Source organism: Canis aureus, chromosome 27 (genome assembly GCF_053574225.1).
Source record: "Canis aureus isolate CA01 chromosome 27, VMU_Caureus_v.1.0, whole genome shotgun sequence".
NCBI classification, from domain to species: Eukaryota; Metazoa; Chordata; class Mammalia; order Carnivora; family Canidae; genus Canis; species Canis aureus.
Window position 1 is genome coordinate 29,175,226 of NC_135637.1, and position 22,492 is coordinate 29,197,717.

The 22,492-nt window shown below is 44.7% G+C and overlaps 1 long non-coding RNA gene and 1 gene segment (V, D, J or C); both read left to right on the forward strand.

The window, feature by feature from the left end:
* LOC144299095 (immunoglobulin lambda variable 8-61-like) overlaps nt 1–22,492 on the forward strand; it is a 343,361-nt gene that overhangs the window by 251,155 nt on the left and 69,714 nt on the right.
* Nucleotides 180–9,401, forward strand: LOC144299532 (uncharacterized). The gene is made up of 2 exons (XR_013366236.1): nt 180–424; nt 9,235–9,401. It is a non-coding gene; the product is annotated as an uncharacterized LOC144299532 (long non-coding RNA).

The following is a 22,492-nucleotide window of genomic DNA, read 5'->3' on the forward strand; positions in this document are numbered from 1 at the left end:
AGTGACTCCATTCCCAAGAGCAAAAGGAAAGAAGGAGTAAGACTCTGTCCGCAGATCTCATCGTTGTGCCCAGGAGGCTGCACTGTCATTTCCTTCATGGTTCAATGCCCCATTGTGACCTACAATGCACATGAGAACACCATCTGCTTCCCCAGTGTAGCTCAGAGAGCAAATCCTGCCATCACTTACAGGACGTGGTGCTCACCATGGCACCCCTCCACGGTGTGGGATTCCAGAATACCCACCAGTTTCTAGTCTGCACACATGAGCTCCAGGAACTACAAAGTCAGCATGATTAAGGTCCTAGTTCAGGTGACCAAATGTCAGAGAGGGCAACTGAGGATAGGACCCTTGTGATGGGAAGAATAACTGGGGGGTGTCCTGAGAGGAGTGTGGGGGAGTTCCCTCAAACTGGAAGATTAAGGTGAGTGGCAGATGACAAGTTGTTAACTTCACAGGGGCTTCTCTGACCTGACAGGAGCCTGAGCTTTGAAAGGATCAATCTTCTCCCAGGTTTTTTGTATCTATCTAGCTTCCTCATGCCTTCATCCATTCACTCTAACACATTCCACAGGTTCCTCAGATAGCTCTCCTTTGGAGGGGCAGGGGCCCTATGCTGGAGAACCCGCAATGATCTAGGCAGAGGAGGTCCATTTCCTTTGCCTTAGATAGTCCTCTCTCACCCTGCACTTTTTGCTTAACCTTCTCTCCTCTCCTGGACATCTTGTAACTTTTGACTTCCTATCCCTCTGTTATTGATTTGGTTCTCCAAATATGAATCATCTCCATTTTCAGAGTACATGGTTAAAATCTCCCCTTCATCTGGGATTCCTTGAAAAACGCCTCTCTCATTCTTCAACAGGCCCAGAGAGAGCCTTTCCCTGAACCACCATTTTCTATGACAGAGTTTCATAATTCTGTCTCTGATTTCTTCTTCTTACACTTGCCTTTGTCTAAGACCAGAAGCACAGACAGGCAAATATGTGGAGTAGATGTATGGGGATAGGCCCCTACCTTATATAGAGAAGATGCATCTTTGCAAGGGAACATTAATTTTGTTGAAGGTCTATGAATATTTCCTAGAATCCTCATTCAGATACTTCCTCACTTGGAGAGTTCAGAGGTGGGGCAGACCCACACATCTCAGGGGAGGACTGCTGGTCTTTGACAACCTCCTCCCCTAAGGACTCACTTAGATGGTCCCCGTCCTCCTCAACACAAATTACCCTTATTTTCAAAATCTGACCTTTTTGTTATTCATATGTCATATCCCATCTATATCTATGTATTTTAGATATTTATATACATTTCAGATATTACAGCGTATTTTAAAATTATGTACTTTATGAATATCTGGGTCTTAGAGATTCAATACTGAATAACTTCTATAACTTCTTTATTTGTAACTGAAGAAGTCTCAGTAGTGGAACATATGAATCAATTAAACAAGGTACCATTATATGGGAAATAATTTATTACCAGAAACTTATAGTTACTCACTGCATGATTCCAGCATGAATAGACAATAAGGATGTCTAATTGGAATGAAATATACTTTTTAAAAAATCAACCTTCAAATAATCCAGCAGTTGTAGGTGTGTGTCAAAACTTGAGGGTTATTCCCTAGATATCATTGTTCTCAGAGAAGGGGAATTATGGTCCAGTGAGGAGATGGGGGAGATGTTAGAGCTTGGAGGAGGGAGTGGAAGCTGGGGAACCAGCAGAGAAAGGCTCCTTGTAGGGAGGAGGGTGTCCTCTACCAGGGGCCACATCCTGAGGAAGCAAAGAGCCGGAAGCATAACTCTCCTCTCCCTCCTGCCAAAATCACTGTGTCAGGAACAAAGAGGGAAGCTCCTTCCTCACCCCATCTCTTACTCCTTTGACTGCATCAACCGGAGAATTCTTGGTCCTTGTGAAATATATGTTTCACAAATTATTACATAGGTTCTAGAAAACATAAATCAGATGTATGTCAAACTGGAAAAGAAGAAAAAGCTTTAGAGTTTTCTATTTTCCCCATAAGGGGTCGAGGCAACAGCCATTTTATTTAGTCATCTACTTTTTCCTGTGCATACAATCATGTTAGATTGCTTATTTTAAGGTCACGGTTGCAGAGCTTCCTGTTTCATTACTTGTTCCTACTGTTCCAAAATAGGGAACAAACTCTATCATCAATCTTCAATGAGATCTATCTAGTATCTCCCACAGGAGTTCAAGTGGTAATGCCCTATTCCAACCAGGTAGTGTTGTTTATATCCAAAATGAAGAAGCCCCAAAAAGATACTAATAAACAATTCTATTTAGGATAGCATCAAAAAGAATAAAACATTTAGGAGGTAATATAACGAGTAGGAAAAAAATGTAAACTGAAAACTACAAAAGATTGCCAAAAATTAAGCAGATTTCAGTAAGTGAGAAGACACGGTGGCAATGGATTGGATGACTTAATATAGTGAAGCTTCAACCACCATCATCCAAATACATCTACACACTTGGTGTCATCCTGCCATTTGGACACTCTCCTGGTTCAATCCTTCACTGTCTACTGTTCATCCCCTCTGGTTCCCTATTAGGCAAGATGTTAGACAATAGCTGTTCATTGGACTCAGATCTTAGACACACAACTCCAGTGACTTCCATGGAACTCTGAACAATATTTCTAGGTTAGAGTCCAATGTAATTAGAGTGCAGGACCATGATGGTGTCAGTGCAGGGGAGGTTGAAGAACACCTCAGAAGTGAGGAGAGGTTCATTTATAGTAAGGTTCTCTTAATAGGAATCATCATGCTGAGTAAATAACAGAATGAGCCTAGAAATACAAAGTATATCAGAGGGCCAAGCAAATTAGAATTTCTGGCTAACATTCAGGGGAAAAATTGATCTCAGACAAATCAGTGGAGTGGAAGACACATTTCCCCTGATGGCATTATATTGTCATAGCAAATATAGGCTGAAAAGCCTTAGCAGTGAGGGATGCAGACTTGACAGGAAATCTACATGGTAACAAGAAAACATCAACAACGTTCAAACGAAAGAAGAATTCACATAGAATCATTACAAGGTGTGAGCCACCTTGGTACCCTGAGAACCTTATGACCTTTACTTCTTTCAAGAGGATGATAGAGTGGTATGGACCTGAGGCACCTGGAAGAAGCAAACTCAATGACAGGTAATTCTGAAATATCTGGTAATATGAGCACAATTCAATTTATCATGTATTTAACTGTCTGGAGACCATTCGTTTTTTGAAAATAAGTGTCAGGGCCAAAGTTGACAAGGGCAACTCCTCATTCTCCTTTCCTGGGCAGTGACATTAAAATGATCCAATTACACAGTCTGGACACCATTCCAGGAGTGTTGGGTGGAGTCAGAGGAGATGGTGGGCTAAGCATGTTAGCACAACAGGGGGCTCTGTCGCATGGGTCCTGTGAGACCAGACTTCTCGGCCAGGTGTCTAAGAAAATACACAAACTCCTGCAAACTGAGCAGGCAGTGTCCTCAGTGAAGTTTTGTGCTGTACAGGAGTCCCTGGAGTCTCATGAGTTCTCAGTTCTGACTCAATTTCTCCAGGCACATTTCATCCTCAATCCCCATGGAGTCATTTTCAGAGCTGATGTTCAGGCAGAGGGAGACAATCCCATACCTGGTCAAATTCGCTTTTTAAAAAATCATCAGTATTGCTACCTGTGTCTAAGGTGAGAGACCTTTGATGAGGGGCAAATGGGAATGCCACCAGTGAGTCCTCAGGGATCAGAGTGGTGGGGCTTCTCTGTCCTGTCCTGATTCTTCCCTTTACCTCCTCCCTCATCAACAAGGGGTTCCTTTCAGTGATGAGGGAAAAGATGTAGAGGGCGGTCATTTGTAGTCCCTTGCTCTCATTATTTGCACAGGATGGTCATGTCCCCAGTCATCCAGTTGCCTTATGGTTCAAGCTCTTCTTCAGGGGGCTAAACTGGAATATGCTATGCTGTCGTCTGTGGTAACAGATAATTTTTTCTCTTAGAAAAAAATATTCATATTTGCATCTAATTTCTAATCTCTCTCTATATACATAATATATACTTGAAATATATTGCATAAATATGTAAGCATTAAACATGTGATAAATATATAATGTATTATATTTCAAGACTATTATTCGAATGAGAGAGAGAGAATGTGTGGGGAAGGGCAGAGGGGAGGAGTGAGAAATTTTAGCAATTCCATTGTAGAGGTGACAAGCAGATTGGGCAATTGAGACCAGGCGAACCTCCTGAGTTCTGTCCTCAATCCATTGGGCCTGAACAAAATGGCTTGTTGTTTGGAAGCTCATTTGTAGCATGTATGGATTCAGACTGTGTGTTCTCTAGGCCTTGAGATGGGATCTTCATAAGGACTTTTATTACCATCCCTGGTGTCACCCCATATCATAGTTATTTCCTCTTCACCAAGTCATTAGAAACGCTGGCACATTTGGCCAACCTCATAGGCAAAGATTATAGCAGCAGAACAAAGACACTTGGGGTTTCAGAAATACGGAAGCCAATGGAGAGCAGCTGTTGCCCTGACTGCTATGGTTCCACTTCTAGTATGATCTGGATGACTGGAAAATGTGATGTGAAATGTCTCTTAGAGAAGATGTGTCCCATTTCCCCTGAAAAATGACAAAAATAAAACCTAACAGACAAAATCAATAAACCAGAGACAGAATGTATTTCAGATAAATTGCCAAACTTCTGGAGAGTTGAGCAGTCATAAATATACAGATACAAATATATATAAGAAGGAAAGAAAGAAAGGATATAAAGACAAAGAAAGAAAAAGGAAGAAAGAAAAAGGAAGGAAGGAAGGAAGGAAGGAAGGAAGGAAGGAAGGAAGGAAGAAAGGAAAAACGCTATACAATGTATTTCTCAAACAAAGCACAAGAAAAAACACGTGGCTAAAAAGTAAGTTAAAGACATTACCAGATATTTCACAGAAGGAGATAGGTAGATTTCATATAAACATGTGATATTCTATTCCATACTATATATCATTAGGGAAAAGCAAAAGCAAATATGAATGAGCTACCATTGCACAATTATCAGAATGGCCAAAATCCAGTAGACTGACATAAGATAGATTATGAACAGAAAAAGAATCATTTAAAATAGCACCAAATGGGGCAGCTCTGGTGGTTCAGCCGTTTAGCAGTGCCTTCAGTCCCGGGTGTGATCCTGGCGACCAGGGATGGAGTCCCGTGTCAGGCACCCTGCATGGAGCCTGCTTCTCCCTCATCCTATGTCTCTGCCTCTCTCTCTCTCTCTCTCTCTCTCTCTCTCTGTCTCTCATGAATAAAAATAAAATCTTCAAAAAAATAAATAAAATAAATAAATAAAATAAAATAGCACCGAATATGCATTGTCGCCACCCATACTCTCAATGATATGTCATGTTAGTATGACACATCTTCCCAATGATGCACTAAGAACATCAATTCACTTCTGTGCTATTTCTCTCCAAATCCATAAAATTAATGTAATCATGAGAAAAAAATCAGATAAACCCATGTTCTGGGACATTCTACAATATACCACACCAGCTGTCTCCAAATTCACAAAATCAAGAACAGAGAAAGCCTGAAAACTGATACATTGGAGAATTTTAGTATGTCCTTATGAACATTCTACAATATACCACACCAGCTGTCTCCAAATTCCCAAAATCAAGAACAGAGAAAGCCTGAAACTCATACATTGGAGGATTTTAGTATATCCTTATGAATAAATGCAATGTTATTACTTGGATTGATTTTAGGCAAAGCAGTGTTAAAATAAGTAAATAAATAAATAAATAAACAAACAAACAAATTTTGAAATCCAGATTGAGTCTGCAATTTTTTCAGGATTATCACACCACCGGTAAATACTTATTTTTATAAACATATCATAACAACACAAAATGTTACCATTAGAAAAAGCTGGGTGAAACATAGAGATCTCTATCCCATATTTGTATTTATTTCCATAAATGTAAACTTATTACAGAATAAAATTTCTATACACAAACAAATAAAAGAAAAAAGGAATAAAAATTTCTTCTCTCCACTCCTCTGCATTTAAGAACAGAAAGACAGATATTTGTGCTCTACTGGTTTCCAGCCAGCCTGTAAAACTTTTCACATTGAGTTCTTGGTTATGGAATGTATTTGTTTTTCTTCACACTCTAAAGAGTAATGTAAAAATAACAATCAGGTTCTTTGTCTTTTATTTACACAGCTTGAGAGTCAAGATAAATCTCCTCCCTTCCAGCAGTTCAGCAGGTTCCCCACCATTCTAGCCCTGGAAGAAAGAATTCAGAATGGGCACCATGAGATTCCCCAGCACTGGACAGCAGGAAGTGCTCCCATTCATGCAGGTCTTCTCTCTTACAACTGAAATGTCCTGACACACTACAACAAACAAGTATAGGAAGACTTTTGAAGGTAGAAAGAGGAAGAAGGAAGACTTCAAACAAATTGAGGAAAATGCCAAAGTGCGTACCCTGGTTCCTTTTCTTGTGTTAGGTCCCCTACATGTAAGACAAGATCCTGTAGGTTCCTCCAACCAAGGAACATTCAAAGGCTGAGATCCAGAAAATCAAACCAGAAAACACTAAATCTCAAAAAAAAAAAAAGAAAAGAAAAGAAAGAAAACACTAAATCTCCAAAAGCAGCAACTCCTTTGGTCAGAGGATATGTAGATAAGTTGGCCTGAGTGGAGGAAATATTTGGACAAACCTGCCCATGACTTGCACACACTAATGAATCCCCAAAGGGTATCCTCATGCAGGGTTCAATTATTGCTCAGCAGAGACATGGTGTCCATATCCTCCTGGCAGAAGCAGGCAGTGTCCCAATACCCATCCGCCATGGTGTCAGCTACTGAGGAGATAGCTGAGCCTCCATCGCATGGGAACATCATCAATTCTGGGCAAGGCAGGCCTAGTGGACTAGTTTGCACCCCAGGTTTTCTCACCCATGATTTTGGCAGATACTGGGGAGATCATATGAACTCCCTCGCTCAGCAGGGAGAATGAATGCAGTGGTACATGGCAAAGCTGGTTTGTTGCCATAACCCATTGCTAGTGGTGGTCTGAACACTGGGTAACTAAGCCTGGGCTCTCCCTGGGCCTCAAAACACTGAAGTATGATGCAGGAGACAAGGGAGCAGGACCTGCATTTGATCCTCTACTCCCTGGTGTCAGTGAGGGCAAGGAATGCAGTGGGGAGCAGAGGATCCATTCCCTGAAGGAAAGCAGCTCCATTCAGTCCTGTGCATCCCACCATGGTGTTGACAGGGCCCAGCAAAGAGCTTGTCCCACACCCCCACCTGATAAGAGCTGGGAAGTGGCAATCACTGCCCCACCTTCTCCAGCAGAGAGTAAGCAGCAGAGTGGTAAACATTTTCATTTGAGCCACCTGGAAGCTGACATGAATACCCTCCCCCTTGCTGCTGCACCTCAGCGGGAGGATCGCTTGTTTGAAGAAAAATAACTGAGGATCAAGCATATCATTATATAATAGCCATGATACCCAGGATCCAATAAAAAAGTATGACATGTCAAGTACCAGGAAGATAAAATCCTGAAAAGAAAGGAGAATCAACTGACACCAGCACTGAGATCACTCACATGCTATAATTATTGGACAGGTAGTTTTAGGCAACTCTCATAAAACCCATGTGGTGTAAAATTACAAGCACTCTACAACAAATGGAAAAAATAGAAATGCAGAAATTAAAGAGAAATCATCAAAACGAACCAAATGGAAATTTTAGAACTGAAAAAGATAACAGAAGTCATTGACAGAAAGGAAACTCTCCAGAGGGACTCAAGAGTAGGTAACACTTCTTCTTTTTTTTTTTTTAACACTTCTTATTTGTTTGTTTTCTTGCTTATTTGTTGAAACCAATAATGGGCACCATTCCTCCAGCACAGTTCCCTCCTCCTTGACTGATCTGCTGAGGCTGTCACCAGGGGGCTCTGTGCACCTGCTCAGAGCTGGACAGGCCTGAAACCCACTGAAAAGGTTCCACCTGCCTGGGCCCTGCACTGGTGCTTATTGCCAGAGGGAGAGATGACAGCAGCTGTCTCCTCCCAGGGGACAAACCCATAGCTCTCACCCACTCCAGAAATCCACCTAGGATGGAAGACACTAGCTGGGCTGAGGGTCCAGAATCAGATAGAATTGTGGGCTCCTATTTACACAACATACCCCCAAGCGCACCCTTCATCCCTGGAGCTGAGGAGGAGATAAACAAAACATCCCAAAAGAAATAAAAGTTAAACTGAGATATGACTTCACACCAGTCATAACAGCTAATAGACACAACATAGGAAACAGCAGGTGTGGGCAATGGTGTGGAGAAAGGGGAAACGTCTTGCACTATTGATGGGTGTGCAAATTTATGTAGATCCTTTGGAACACAATTTGAAGGATATTCAAAGCGTTAAAAATAGAAATACTCTGTGATTCAGCAATTACCCTCCTGGTATTTACCCAAAGAATACAAAAATAATAGCTCAAAGGGATACATGCTCCCTGATGTTCATAGTGGCATTTTGAGCAATACCAGAGTGAGCCCCACTGATAAATGGTTAAAGAAGTTATATATATATATATATATATATATATATATATATATATATATATATATAGAATATTACTGAACCATAAAAGAATCACATTTTGTCATTTGCAAAGATGTGGAAGGAGCTAGGGAGTATAATGCTAAGTGAAGTAAGTCAATCAGAGAAAGACAAATACTATATAATTTCACTCATGAAGAATTTAAGAAATGAAACAATGCATCATAGGGGAAAAAGAGAGGAAAACAAGAACGAACCCTTAACTCTAGAGAACTAACTAATGCTTACTAAATGGAAGGTGGGTGGAGGGATGGGTTACAAAGGTGGTGCAGGGGTTTAGGAGTGCACTTGTGATGAGCACAGTCTCATTTATTTAAGTCTTGAACTACTAAATTGTACTCCTATTACACATTGTGTTAATAATTGAAATGTAAAGAAAAACTTAAATAAAAAAGAGACATCCCAGAGACCAGAGCCAGTTTTAAGGCCAGGGAATCTGTGGAAATTCCACAGCATGATCTTGACTCCTCTCCTTCTTCTCCCCTTCCTCAGCCACTTCCCATGTTCATGGGGATCTCAGAGGCATCCTTAGGAGGGATCCATCCACCTTTCTTCTTCATTCCTAACATGTGCCTATTTTCATTTCAGGGACCAATTCTTAGATCGTGGTGACTCAGGAGACTTCATGGCAGTGTCCCCAGGAGGGACAGTCACTTTCAGGAATGCCTCCAGCACAGGACTCTATCCATACTGGATCTAGGCAAAGATTGGCCAAGTCTGGAGCATTTATTTATAATAAAAAAAATAAATACTGATTTCTCAGGCTCCCTTCTTGGGAACAAATCTGACTTGACCAACTACTAGTGCCCAGCCTGAGGACGAGGATGAGTACCCCTGGGGGCTACACTATAGTGGTGCTGGGCCCAGTGAGAAACCAAGATGAGGAAGGGACACATACACTTTGTTTCATCAAGTGTGGATACAAATATCATGTGATTACTGACATCTCATGGCCAAATACATGAGCCCAGAGCACTATAAATGCAGACTGGTCATGGGGAGATGGGCATTGGGAAGGGTCTGGTCTGATTTCCATCCCTGGGTGAATGCTAACATTGAAAAGTATATGAGTGACTCAGGAGGCATTAGTTCACAAAAACCCAAAATCAGATACTTTGTATTACAAAATGTCTGTTGGATCAGGACTATAGATTGAGGCTAAATACATTTCCTTTACAGAAAAAAATGAAAAATCGAGAAGTGTTCATTTAGTATTTTCTTGATGCTTACTTTATCAGGTTGCATTTCAGTGCAATGAAACTGTGTTGCATACTTAAAAATAATAATAGCAATTTTTTTAAAGGGAGGCCTGCTTAGTTCAGGGGTTGAACTCCTGCCTTCAGCCCTGGCCTTGATCCTGGAGTACTGGATTCGAGTCCCATTTTGGGCTCCATGCATGGAGCCTGTTTCTCCCTCTGCTGTGTCCCTGACTCTCTGTGTGTGTGTCTTTCTTGAATGAATAAAAACTTTAAAATAAATAAATAAATAAATAAATAAATAAATAAATAAATAAATAAAATAGTGATACTTATAAACCTTTTGGGAAAGGATTCTTCTTTCCTAACATTTTCATTTAAATTCTATCTTACCAAAGAACATATGTTGAAATTGTAGAGCTCAGGACTTCGAATGTGACATTATATGGAAAACGGGTACTGCAGATGTAATTAGTACAGATGCAGTAATTAAGGGGGTGGGGTGGCCTCCTAATTCAATTGATTCCTGTGCTTGTACCATGACAGTCAGATGGAGACAAGCAGGGATCCGTGGGAAGGTGGAGACAAAGAATGTGGTTCTGCAGCTGCAGAGAGGGAACCCCAAAATTTGTCCTCAAATTTCTTACAGTTATGGAGAGGCAAGAAGGACTCCTCTGCAGGTTTCAGACAGATCATGGCCACTCCCTACAAAGGGGGGAGGTGTGTATGAACAGCAGAAATGCATAGATATGGCCAACAAGCACATGAGGAAATGCTCCGCATCACTTGCCATCAGGGAAATGCAAATCAAAAATAATAGTGAAAGGGAATAGAAGGGAAGGGAGAAGAAATGGGTAGGAAATATCAGAAAGGGAGACAGAACATAAAGACTCCTAACTCTGGGATACGAACTAGGGGTGGTGGAAGGGGAGGAGGGTGGGGGGTGGGGGTGAATGGGTGACGGGCCCTGAGGGGGACACTTGATGGGATGAGCACTGGATGTTACTCTGTATGTTGGCAAATTGAACACCAATAAAAAAATAAATTTATTATAAAAAAACCACAATGAGATACCACCTCACACCAGTGAGAATGGGGAAAATTAACAAGACAGGAAACTACAAATGTTGGAGAGGATGTGGAGAAATGGGAACCCTCTTGCACTGTTGGTGGGAATGTGAACTGGTGCAGCCACTCTGGAAAACTGTGTGGAGATTCCTCAAAGAGTTAAAAATATATCTGCCCTAAGACCCAGCAATTGCACTGCTGGGGATTTACCCCAAAGATACAGATGCAGTGAAACGCGGGGACAACTGCACCCCGATGTTTTTAGCAGCAATGTCCACAGTAGCCAAACTGTGGAAGGAGCCTCGGTGTCCATCGAAAGATGAATGGATAAAGAAGATGTGGTCTATGTATACAATGGAATATTCCTCAGCCATTAGAAACGACAGATACCGACCATTTGCTTCAACGTGGATAGAACTGGAAGGTATTATGCTGAGTGAAATAAGTCAATCAGAGAAGGACAAACATTAAATGGTCTCATTCATTTGGGGAATATAAATAATAGTGAAAGGGAATAAAGGGAAAGGAGAGAAAATGTGTGAAAATATCAGTGAGGGTGACACGACATGAGAGACACCTAACTCTGGGAAATGAAGAAGAGGTAGTGGAAGGGAGGTGGGCAGGGGGTGGGGGTGAATGGGTGATGGGCACTGAGGGGGGCATTTGGCGGGATGAGAACTGGGTGTTATGCTATATGTTGGCAAATTGAACTCCAATTAAAAATTTAAAAATTTTCAAAAATATAGTAATAGATGCTTTTGAACACTAACTTCCATAAATATATCTCGGAATACTTGTTAAATATTGATCTATGAATGTGTCCTTTGCACCTACCAGCCCTTTAAACCAGCTCCACTGTCCTCTGATCAGTGATGCTTGACATGATACACGCTTAACTTTCACCTTTTGTGATAACTTCTCTGGTGACACATTAATTGGCTATTTGTGCACATGGTTGTTCTTTAGATAAGGAAGCATCACTTCACAGAATGAGACCAGAGTAATCGTGTGCTGTGTATACAAATCATGGTATCTAGAGATAAGACATGGGGGTGTGGACACGGCCCTGGTGAGCTGGTGAAAGCCCCTGGGCTCCCAGGGCTTTGATCCCAGATGGGGTGGGTGTGTGACCAATAGGGGAAGCTGTGGACCTGTAGGTGTGGACCCTACATAACTGTTCAGGGAGGAACCTTCACTTAAGGAAGCCTGGGTCTGTGTGCTGAGCCCTCTGCTCACTGATGGGGACTCAACAGCTGTGTCCTCTCAGGCCTGGAAGAGTCCCCTGAGCAGGGACTGGGTGTGGTCTCAGCAGGTTCTTCCTCCAGGGCTCTCCCCAGGGGGGAAGTTAACTCCCAACCTCCACAATGGGGTGTGAGCTGAGCTCCAGCACCAGGGCTCAGGGAGGGGCTGGGAAATCACTAGATGGACTTCATTTGCATGGACACCCTCTGGTAGAAAATAATGGGGGTAAAAGGAGGCATCAGCAGAAGCACACCTGGTGTGGGGACCGTCACCATGTCCTGGACTCCTGTCTCCTGATGTACTTCTCTCAGTGCACAGGTACAGACAGGCCTCACATACCAGGTCCCAGTTCCTAGGCTCCATCAGCCCCTCTGGCTCAGCTACTGGGAAGTTTTCTCTGGTCTTTGCTCCATTACCCATCAGTGTCTGTGTTTGCAGGTCCCTGTCCCAACCTTTGCGGACCCAGCGCCCTCCCTCTCTGCATCTCCTGGAACAACAGACTCATCTGCACCCAGAGCAGTGGCCCCAGTGTTGGCAGCTACTACAAACACTGGTTCCAGCAGAAGCCACAGAGCCCTCCCCAGTACCTCCTGTACTACTTCTCAGACTCAGATGAGCACCAGGGCTCTGGGGACCGCAGCCGCTTCCCCTGATCCAAGGATGCCTCAGGAAAGGCAAGGCTCCCTCATTTCTGGGCTACAGCCTGAGGACTAGACTGACCTTCACTGTCTAATCAGAAACAATAATGCTTCTCACAGTGACAGTGGCAAATCAGGACATGGGACAAAATCCTTCATCTCTTCAGATTCTTCTTTCATGAAAATTTATACTTGTAAAATAAGTTGTATATATATATTGCGTACTTACAAGTGCCACCTGGTTCATAATGGGTTTATTCTCAATTATCTCATCAGTGTCTCTATGTCCTTAGAAAAAAACATAAAACAAAAATAAAACAAAACACTTATATGTTGTAACATTCATGTTACCTGGGTTTCCAAATGTCATAAAACTGGAATCTCTGCTGGTAAATGTTTTTCTCCTGAAATGAGGACAAAGAGCCTTTATTTGACTTTATCCCCCTCAGAGGTCTTAGACTATCTAAGCAGAGGGTGCCGTCCTCCCCAGCATGGATTCAGCACCTCCAGGGCTCAGAGAAGAGCCTTCCCTTCCCTCCCAGGCTCCAGTGCTCAGAAGTGGTCAAGGTTCACTGTGTCTTAGGCCTGAGCACTAGGATCTGGGATGTTGTGTGAGGACACAGGCCCTGGGAAATTCCATTCTCAGAGCTGGATGGGATCATTTGCTCAGCACCTGAGGCTTCCATTGTGCAATTGAAGAGAAGGGTTCAGTCAAAGAGGGAATTTGGGACCATGAACCATTTTATGGAATATGAGATTTGGGGGATGTTGCACCATTACTGGGAAAATGCTCAGCGTGCATCAGTGAATTTGGGTGATGTGGGTGCGTGAATGAGCATCTGCTATAGCTGCCAACAGGTTAATGGAGACTCTTGTGTGTGGGTGTCCTTAGCCCAAAAGTACTGACTCTGTCTCCCTCTTTCCTTAGTCCCATTGTAGCTTTTCCATAATCCAGGGATGTGAGGGCTGTGGACGTCAAGAGTAAGAACGCTCCCATGTGTACATGTGTTCCTCCCCTAGGGAACCTCTTGATGAGCCCATATCCAAGGTCCCCTTCTCTTGCACAAGAACAGTAGAAACACAGGGGTTACCCTGGCATTGGTACCACAGCTCCCAGGCAGAGATCCTACATTGTGACCCAGAACAGCATTGAATGATCAGCCAGGGGTGCAAGTCTGATTTTCCAGGTATGGGTGTGTTGACAAAAACACCTTCGACCACCTTGGGCTGCCGCCTGAGGAGAGATTGGTCATCATTGCTGTAGAGCAGCATACTACCATTATCACACAGAGAACTTCTGTTTCCTGGGGACGTGTGTTAACGTCTATCCTCCACGTCTTATTCCATCACTCCCCTGTCCCTGCCTGTGACCAACAGAGGCTCAGAATCGGGCTACAAATGCTTTGTATCTTGCAAGAAAGAGAATGATTGATAGTTCAGACTTTTTTAAGTGTAAAATGTTAATGAAAATACCTCCTTTTGAACATATTCATCTCCCAATGAAAAAATAGTTATGTGGATTTCAGAACCGATATGACCCCACTGTTGCTGGGCTGCAATGAGAAGAAGGCCAGTTGTGTGACGCAGAAGAATCATGTGGCCTCTGCCTAGGCCCTGCCTATCCCCTGGTGCATTCCTAAGAATTTAGTAGAATTCCCTGAGTCCTGGAATCTTGGTGATATTGATTTTCTCTCTTTCTTTTCATATTGGAGCTTTGCAAGCTCCAGAATTCATGGGTGCTGGGTCATGTTTTCCCAGTGAGCAGATGCGAAAAGACCCCTTACAAAAATGTACACAGAAAAAAAAATGTACACAGAGAACTACTGCACATGTGTAAAGATTTCCCACATGATGTTTCACTGGAGGATTACACACTGAAGCAGTGAGGTAGCACCAGACTCCCATAAGCATGACGAAAATTCAATACAACATCAACATCAGATGGTGCCCAGGAAGTGGGGCAGCAGGAACTCTCCTTCACTGCTGGGGGTGGATACCAAATGCCCCAGCCACTTTGGAACATGCCTGGGCAGTTTCTTGCAGAGCTAAACAAAATCTTAGAGATATAATACAAAATCCATGCTCTTAGGTAATTCTATAAATGAATTACTTGTGTTCACCCAAAATATGTCCCTAAATATTTATTCCTATTTTATTGATGATTGCCAAGCCAACAAATATGTCCTGCAAATGGTGAATGGGTAAAGATATTCTAGTATGTCCATACATGGAATGTGATTCAACAATTCAAAGACATAAATTTTCAGGGCAGAGGAAGACATTGGGGAGATTTCCATGTATATTTCTAAGTAAAAGAAGCCAATCTGAAGAGAATAGATCAGTGAGCATGGAGGAATGGGGGAAAGGACCCCTGGACACCAGATCAGCCCAAGGTCCACATGTCTCTTGCAACCACCAGAGAGCAGTGGTGCTCCCTTGTACATCCCCTGGGAGTGTCTGTCTCTGGGCATTTTGCAGGTGCTCCTGTGTCACTTCTGGGTGAAGCCCTACCCCCGACTCCTATATTCTCTTATGCTAAGCTGGAGCCCTAACTAAAGTCAAAGGAGGAGCTTGTATAACCTTAGGAAAGAGGAAAGTTTGCATGAGAAACCTCCCCCAAAATGTGAGTATCAGGAGAGCACAGAGAATGGGTTGTTAGGCCCAGGCTTGGACGTGAGGCTCAGGATCCAGGTCTGTGTGTCTCTGCCCTGTTCCTCACATCCCTCCCTCACTGCATAGGTAATTTCCAGATACCTTGGGCGACAACATAAAACCATCTGGAGATCCACTGGGTCAAATAACAAAGTCTCCATTTCTAGGATTTTGCTCTATGTCCTTCTTATGGGATACAGTGGATCGAGACAGATGAGATAAATGGACAGATTTATGTCACCCAACAAAACCTGTACTTCGGATTGTTGCAAGGTCTCCTCTCAAATGATTCGTCACCACCAGAAACAAATTCCCCTCCAGGAAATGATCTTTCAGACACATGCCTTTTATTTCTAGGGTCAGCTCCAGGGAGAACCATCCATCAGAAGTCACAAGTAGAAAAGGGGGCAAAGTGTCCTCCTCTCTCTCTTCTCTGTACAATATCCTTGGCTCTGCAGTTTCTCAATTTCTCTGTGCTTCCAGAGTTCAGAGTAACCCTGTGCTCACCCACCATCCTCAAGGTCACAATCTCTGGAATGCAGATCCCCAGTCACCAGGAAACACCAGCAACATCCTGTATAACTGGGTTCCTGTCAGCAGGGCAGCCAGGACATGCCCTGAACACCTGATCTCCTGGGACAAGGCTGATTCTCAGGAATCCCAAAGGCATCTCTGTCCCTATGGGCAGATCATCCCCTGACCATCCCTGGGCTCCAGTCAGCACCTGAGGCAATCAATACATTGATTCTGGGAGCCCAGCATCAGTACTATTCCCACGGTTCTCAGAGTCCATGGTGACGTGGAACACACACTCCCAGTACTCACAGGACTGGACTTTCACACACTGAGTCACTCCCCTGACACCTCCAAAGAGGCTGGACTTCTACGTAGAAAACTTCTTTCCCAGCTTTGGACCACATGGTCTCATCTCCATGTGTCCACCACTCACATGTGGGACCTTTGACAGAAACTTTGGGTGCAGCTGCCCTTGGGTATTAGAAATCCCTTCTTGTAGTCACGGGTGGCTGAATGACCAAGAAATCTGTCCTGAACATGCTGGGTACCAGGCAGAGGGACTACAGCTGTGTCCACCCCAGAGTCAAGTCTGACCTCAGATTGCTCTGCCCTGGAAGCTCTGTATGTCTTTGGTGATTCGGTGGCTGACATGGCTCTGAACTTTGTAGGCATAGGCTCTCCTTGAGCTTCCTTAGCCATCACTTTGGACTTTCCTGATTATAGAATAAAACTCATAATACTAAACCTACGACCAAAAATAGAAAGTCGATTTCATAAAAAGTCTGTTGACTCCCTTTCAACCAAGAACAGAAGGCTGTCTTTTACAGTTGTTTTTGCATCCAATTTCTTGGCCAGAGTTTCTATCCATATTCCTTCTCACTAAGCACAGATCTGGGACAGGTGTATAGTGTTTCCACCTGCAGCCTCACAATGACTTTGTCACTGAGTTTAAATAAATCTTACTGTGAGGAACATTGTGTAAAAAGGCCACATCCATTTTAAATACACAGTTGACTAACTGGTGACTCACACATCACTCTGTCCCTTGGTCTCTGTCAGAGCAACTTCAGCAGTCACTCCTGTCTTACAAGAACTTCCAGCATCTTTATCCCTCTGCTCTGATGTCAGCAACACTGGCAACCTCATGAGGCTGGGCTCCTGCAGTCTTGTGACCATGTGCTGGGAAGAGAGTCCCTAGGAGGGAATCCCTGCCAACAGTGTGTGGGAAACTATTGTGACAACCAAGTGTAAGTAGGGACAGGTGACGAAGATTCTCAGTATATTATCTACTAGGAATGAATTCAAGAGCTTCTACCCAAAACGTGGCCAGATTTCTCCCTGTCTCTTCATTGATGTACAAACCTCCGAGGAAGGAATCCTCTAGAACTCAGGGAGGAGTCACATAACAGGAGAGAACACAACATCTTGCACAGAAGATTCCAAATGTGCATAGGGACCCGTCAATGCTCTGGACTTGATCCTGATCAAGAAGAGTTTGTATAGAGATACCACCTCAGTTCTGAGGGAAAAACACCCAAGAAGCTATGGACACATATCCATGAGAAATCTAAGTGAAGCAGAAAGTTTTTCCTCTGGAAATGGGAGGTTACATAAGGGGACTCCTGTCCTGGCCCTAAAGCAGTGGACAGAGCAGTGGGGAGGCACCCATTGTTTTAGATGGGCTCTGATCATCCAGTCACACAATAGTGTATCTGGGATTGGACACCAGGGGGTGATGGGGTCCGTTTATGAAGACTCAGGGTGATTATAACTTGGACCTGCCACCAGGCACTGCCTGTGCCCTCTGCTGAGGGCTCACACCTGGGACCTCCCTACCTCAGGTTTCTACACAGCCCCTCCCCTCCCCTGCCCACACCCTTCACATCCCCAGGCAGAGGGACTTGACCCAGGGCCACTGAGGGACCGACCAGACAACTGGGGTCTCATTTGCATGGAAGGGCCCCTCCCTCTCCCGGAGGATGAAGAGGGGAAGGGAGAGATGAGGGGAGGCTCTGCTCAGCTGTGGGACCACAGAAGGCAGGATCAGTGAAGACCTCCACCATGGCCTGGTCCCCTCTGCTCCTCACCCTCCTTGCTCACTTCACAGGTGAATGGATGTGGAGACCGTGAAGGGGGCCTGGGAGGATGTGTGCCGTCCTGCATCCTTCTCTTGTCTCCAGGACCCAGCATCACCCTCTCTGTGTCTCTCCCCCTTGCAGCGTCCTGGGCCCAGTCTGTGCTGACTCAACCGGCCTCTGTGTCTGGGTCCCTGGGCCAGAGAGTCACCATCTCTTGCACTGGAAGCAGCTCCAACGTTGGTTATAGCAGTTATGTGGGCTGGTAGAAGCAGCTCCCAGGAACAGGCCCCAGAACCATCATCTATAATACCAATACTCGATCCTCTGGGGTTCCTGATCGATTCTCTGGCTCCAAATCAGGCAGCACAGCCACCCTGACCATCTCTGGACTCCAGGCTGAGGACGAGGCTGATTATTACTGCTCTTCCTATGACAGCAGTCTCAATGCTCACACGGTGCTCCAGGCCTGTGGAGAAGTGAGACAAAAACCTACTTACCCATAGGCAAAGTGTGTGAGCACCCCAGCAGCTGCCTGCTTAGGCTCCCCCTGGGTTTCTGCTTATTCTTCAGTTAATGCTCGGGTCCAGGTGCATCTTGGGGTGCCTCCTGGGAATGGAGTCTCCTTCATCGTCTCTGACTTCAGAGTCACTCAGATTAGCCCCATTTGTACACAACGAGTCTTAAACAATACTGAAAATTTTTTCCTCATGAGCTGGGACAGTTTCTTCTAGACTAGTGAACATTCACCTATCATCTACTGATGTTTCAGTAAATGAAACACTCATAAGTCACGAAGCTATCATGGTCCTTCAGCCCCTTTCCTGCTCTGCAGATGCACATGTAAGCGCTCTGTGCAGCTGGGACCATTATTCCCTTAGCTTCAACCAGATGACTAGTTCTCATTATTTGATGTTGTATTGAACACATAAATCAATGCCATACTGAAAATTATATAAAGTAAAAAAAATCTTTCTAGAGAAAAATCCTGATGTTCTTCTTTATGGAAATTTTTTTCATATTCACCTCAGGTGAAAGCAATAAATATCTGCACACTAATTCTTAGACCAGCTTTTTATTAAATGATCAGACTTGAGGTAAGAAAACCATCCTCCATCATTATGAATATTTATAAAGGGTGATATTAATCAGCATTTAAAGGAAATAAGTTTTGAAGTTCAAAAATATGCATGAGTATTAACTGCACATTTTTTTATTTTTTTATTTTTTATTCATGAGAGAGAGAGAGACGCAGAGACACAGGCAGAGGGAGAAGCAGGCTCTGTGCAGGGAGGTCAGCATGGGACTCAATCCCGGGACTCCAGGATCATGCCTTGGGCCGAAGGCAGGTGCTAAACTGCTGAGCCACCTGGGGATCCTCTAAAGGAACATTTCATAGGGTAGAAGAACATACCACAGGCTACATTCCACATCACTGGAATTCATTGTGTTTTGGAAGAGACAAGAATCTAGAGGTGGTAAGGAGGCCAGGGATTGACAGCAGGTGGAGGAAGGAGGAGGGTGAGTGTGTGAGTGACTATTTTTATGGTGATGTCACTCTCCTCCACGGCACTGTGACCACGGCCATACCACACTGCTGTGCTGTCACAGCTCAGTGAACTGTACCCCAGAGCAACAGCACCTTTGTTCAGGCAGATAATGTTATCTAGGTTTCTGGGGGCTGTGATGGGGCACAGGGTGACATCATCCCATCCACTGATCCAAGGAGGTGTGACACTGTGTGAGAGTGGGGAGCTGTGACCAGAATGCAGTGCTCCTCCCCAGGGGGATGAAGGGATGAGCGAGACCCCCAGCTCTGCCTCCCTGTGGCTGGGGACCTGGGGGTGTGCAGGTGTGTGCGAAAGTTGGGGTTCATCTCCATCCCCACTTCTTCATGACACCTGATGTCCAGGCACTACAGCCTGACCTTGGACATTCAGCTTGTTCTCCTCCGTGACTCCTCCTCCCCCTGGGGTTTGAAGGTCTGCAAACATCCCTCCCAACACACACTCACTGTCCTCAATCCTCCATGAAAATTCCCTTGCGGGGGATCCCTGGGTGGTGCAGCGGTTTGGCGCCTGCCTTTGGCCCAGGGCGCGATCCTGGAGACCCGGGATCGAATCCTACATCGGGCTCCCGGTGCATGGAGCCTGCTTCTCCCTCTGCCTGTGTCTCTGCCTCTCTCTCTCTCTCTGTGACTATCATAAATAAATAAAAATTAAAAAAAAAAAAGAAAATTCCCTTGCGGGACATGAAGAGGGGCAGGTCTCAACTCATTGGACACACGGCTCACCCCTGGGGACTCGCAGCAGATGGGAGGACTCACTACCCCACATGCTCCAGGGACGCTGCAGGGAAAGCCCCTGGAGCCAGCCTGGTTTGAGGGATCAGGCCTGCAGGACTCCTGTCCCCCATCTTGCACTAGGGGAGGGGATCCAGGGTCCCAACTCAGGTTCCTGCCCCCCTACACGACCACACCCACCCCGAGGTCTGCTCACCATGCCCGCACACCCTGTCTATGTCCCTCCTCCTTGCAGGGTCGTGGGCCCAGTCTGTGCTGACTCAGCCACTGTTAGGGCCTGGGGCCCTGGCCAGAGGGTCACCCTCTCCTGCCCTGGCAGAGTCCCAGTATTGGTGATTATGGTGTGAAATGGTACAAGCAGCTTGCAAGGACAGACCCCAGACTCCTCATCTATGGCAATAGCAATTGATCCTCGGATCCCCAATCAATTTTCTGGCTCTGGTTTTGGCATCACTGGCTCCTTGACCACCTACGGGCTCCAGACTGAAAAATGGGCTGATTACTAGTGCTTCTCCAGTGATCCAGCCCTGTGGGGCTGTTAGAGAAAAACCTGCTATTCCCACAGCAGTGGGGCTCCCTATGCTGCCCAGACTTCCTGGCCAAGTCAGCTGTTTCCTTTCTCTTTGGCTGAAATCCAGATCTGAGGCTCACCGCAGAGAATTTTGCATACAGTTATGTCCCCATTGGCTTAAAATCTATCTACCAACCCTGTCCTTGGCACCAACATACAGGGAATTTTATCAAAATGAATTGACATTCCTGGTGCCAGGGACTATCTAGACAGTGGACAAAGTCCAGGATGTAAAGGAAGAACCAGGGGCACAGAATTCAACTGCATCTGAGTCAAGAACATCAGGAATGTCTAATATGTTAGACATCCTGAGACCGAAAGCTCCCATGAATAGGCCCCCAAATTCTCATCTACTATGGTGGTTAGACCCTTGGAGCACCTGGTCAACAGCAACTCTGGCTCTCTGGCCATCTGTGGGCTGAGAACAGAGGATGAAGGGCCCCCCACTATAGCTCCTGTGCCAGCATCTCAGGGCTCATGAAGATCCCCTGGCTTGTCATAACTGAGATCAGAACCCTTTTTTCATCTGCCAGAATGGGTCTCCAGGTGTTGGTGAGACTCATCCTCTGTCTTCTGCTTCTGATGCTCTTGTTACTGCCGCCATCACATCTTTCTAAGGACACCATGTGGGAATGAGGGCTCCTCCTTCCCTCACTTCCCCCAGAACTCATAGCAGCCCCTACCTAGACAAGGGGTCTCAGAAGACACAGAAGGGCTATGTCTCCCATCTGGTTGGGACATAGAATCTCTTTGACTTCAATTCAGAGACAAGGGAGTGGTAAGCCCACTGTGTTCATCTCTCACCTGACATCTGAGGAATCTGGGGTTCCTATGCTTGGTCATTTACCTATTTATTCAAGTTTCAATGCTATGCTATCCTCCCATTAGTCTTCAGGGGAATGCCTATTTTTTGTATTTCTGCTTCTTATGCTCCTGCTACTGATGCCATGTACCAACGTCCATCCAGGGGAACCACATGCAAAAGAGGCTCCTCCTGTCCCTTCTGTCCTCAAAGCTACTCATAGCAGCCCATTTGTAGACAAAGAGGCTTCATGAAAACAAAAATTTCTTGTCTTTATCAGCTGGGGAATACTTACTTCTATGCTGATTTATATTCATTTTTTCTTTTTGATTTGAATTAAATGAAAGAAATTATTTTGCACTTGAAAATATCATGGGACCTCAGTGGTACCCATGAAGTGCTTGAAGACTAAGTCAGCCCTTATTTTATCTGATATTATTATCTACATGAGTATAACTGGCATTGACCAGTTTCTAATCTAGGGGTGTTTTCTAAATAGATGTCAGTGTAAAATTAAATAAATACATCCAAAACATTTGCCATAGGGAAACCTCCATGTGAATAATTACAGCAGATTCATTCACAATCACTAAAAACTGCAAGTGCCTAGAAATCCACATGTGGATATTAATTCCAAGTTTGTATCTTATCACCCAAAGCTGGGACCGACTAAGATGTTACCCAGGAAGAGGCCCACGTATAAAACATGATATGTTGGTCGGGCCGGGGCCGGGCGGCGCGGCCGGCGCAGTCGGCGGGCGCAGTGCGCGTGCGCCGTGCGGCC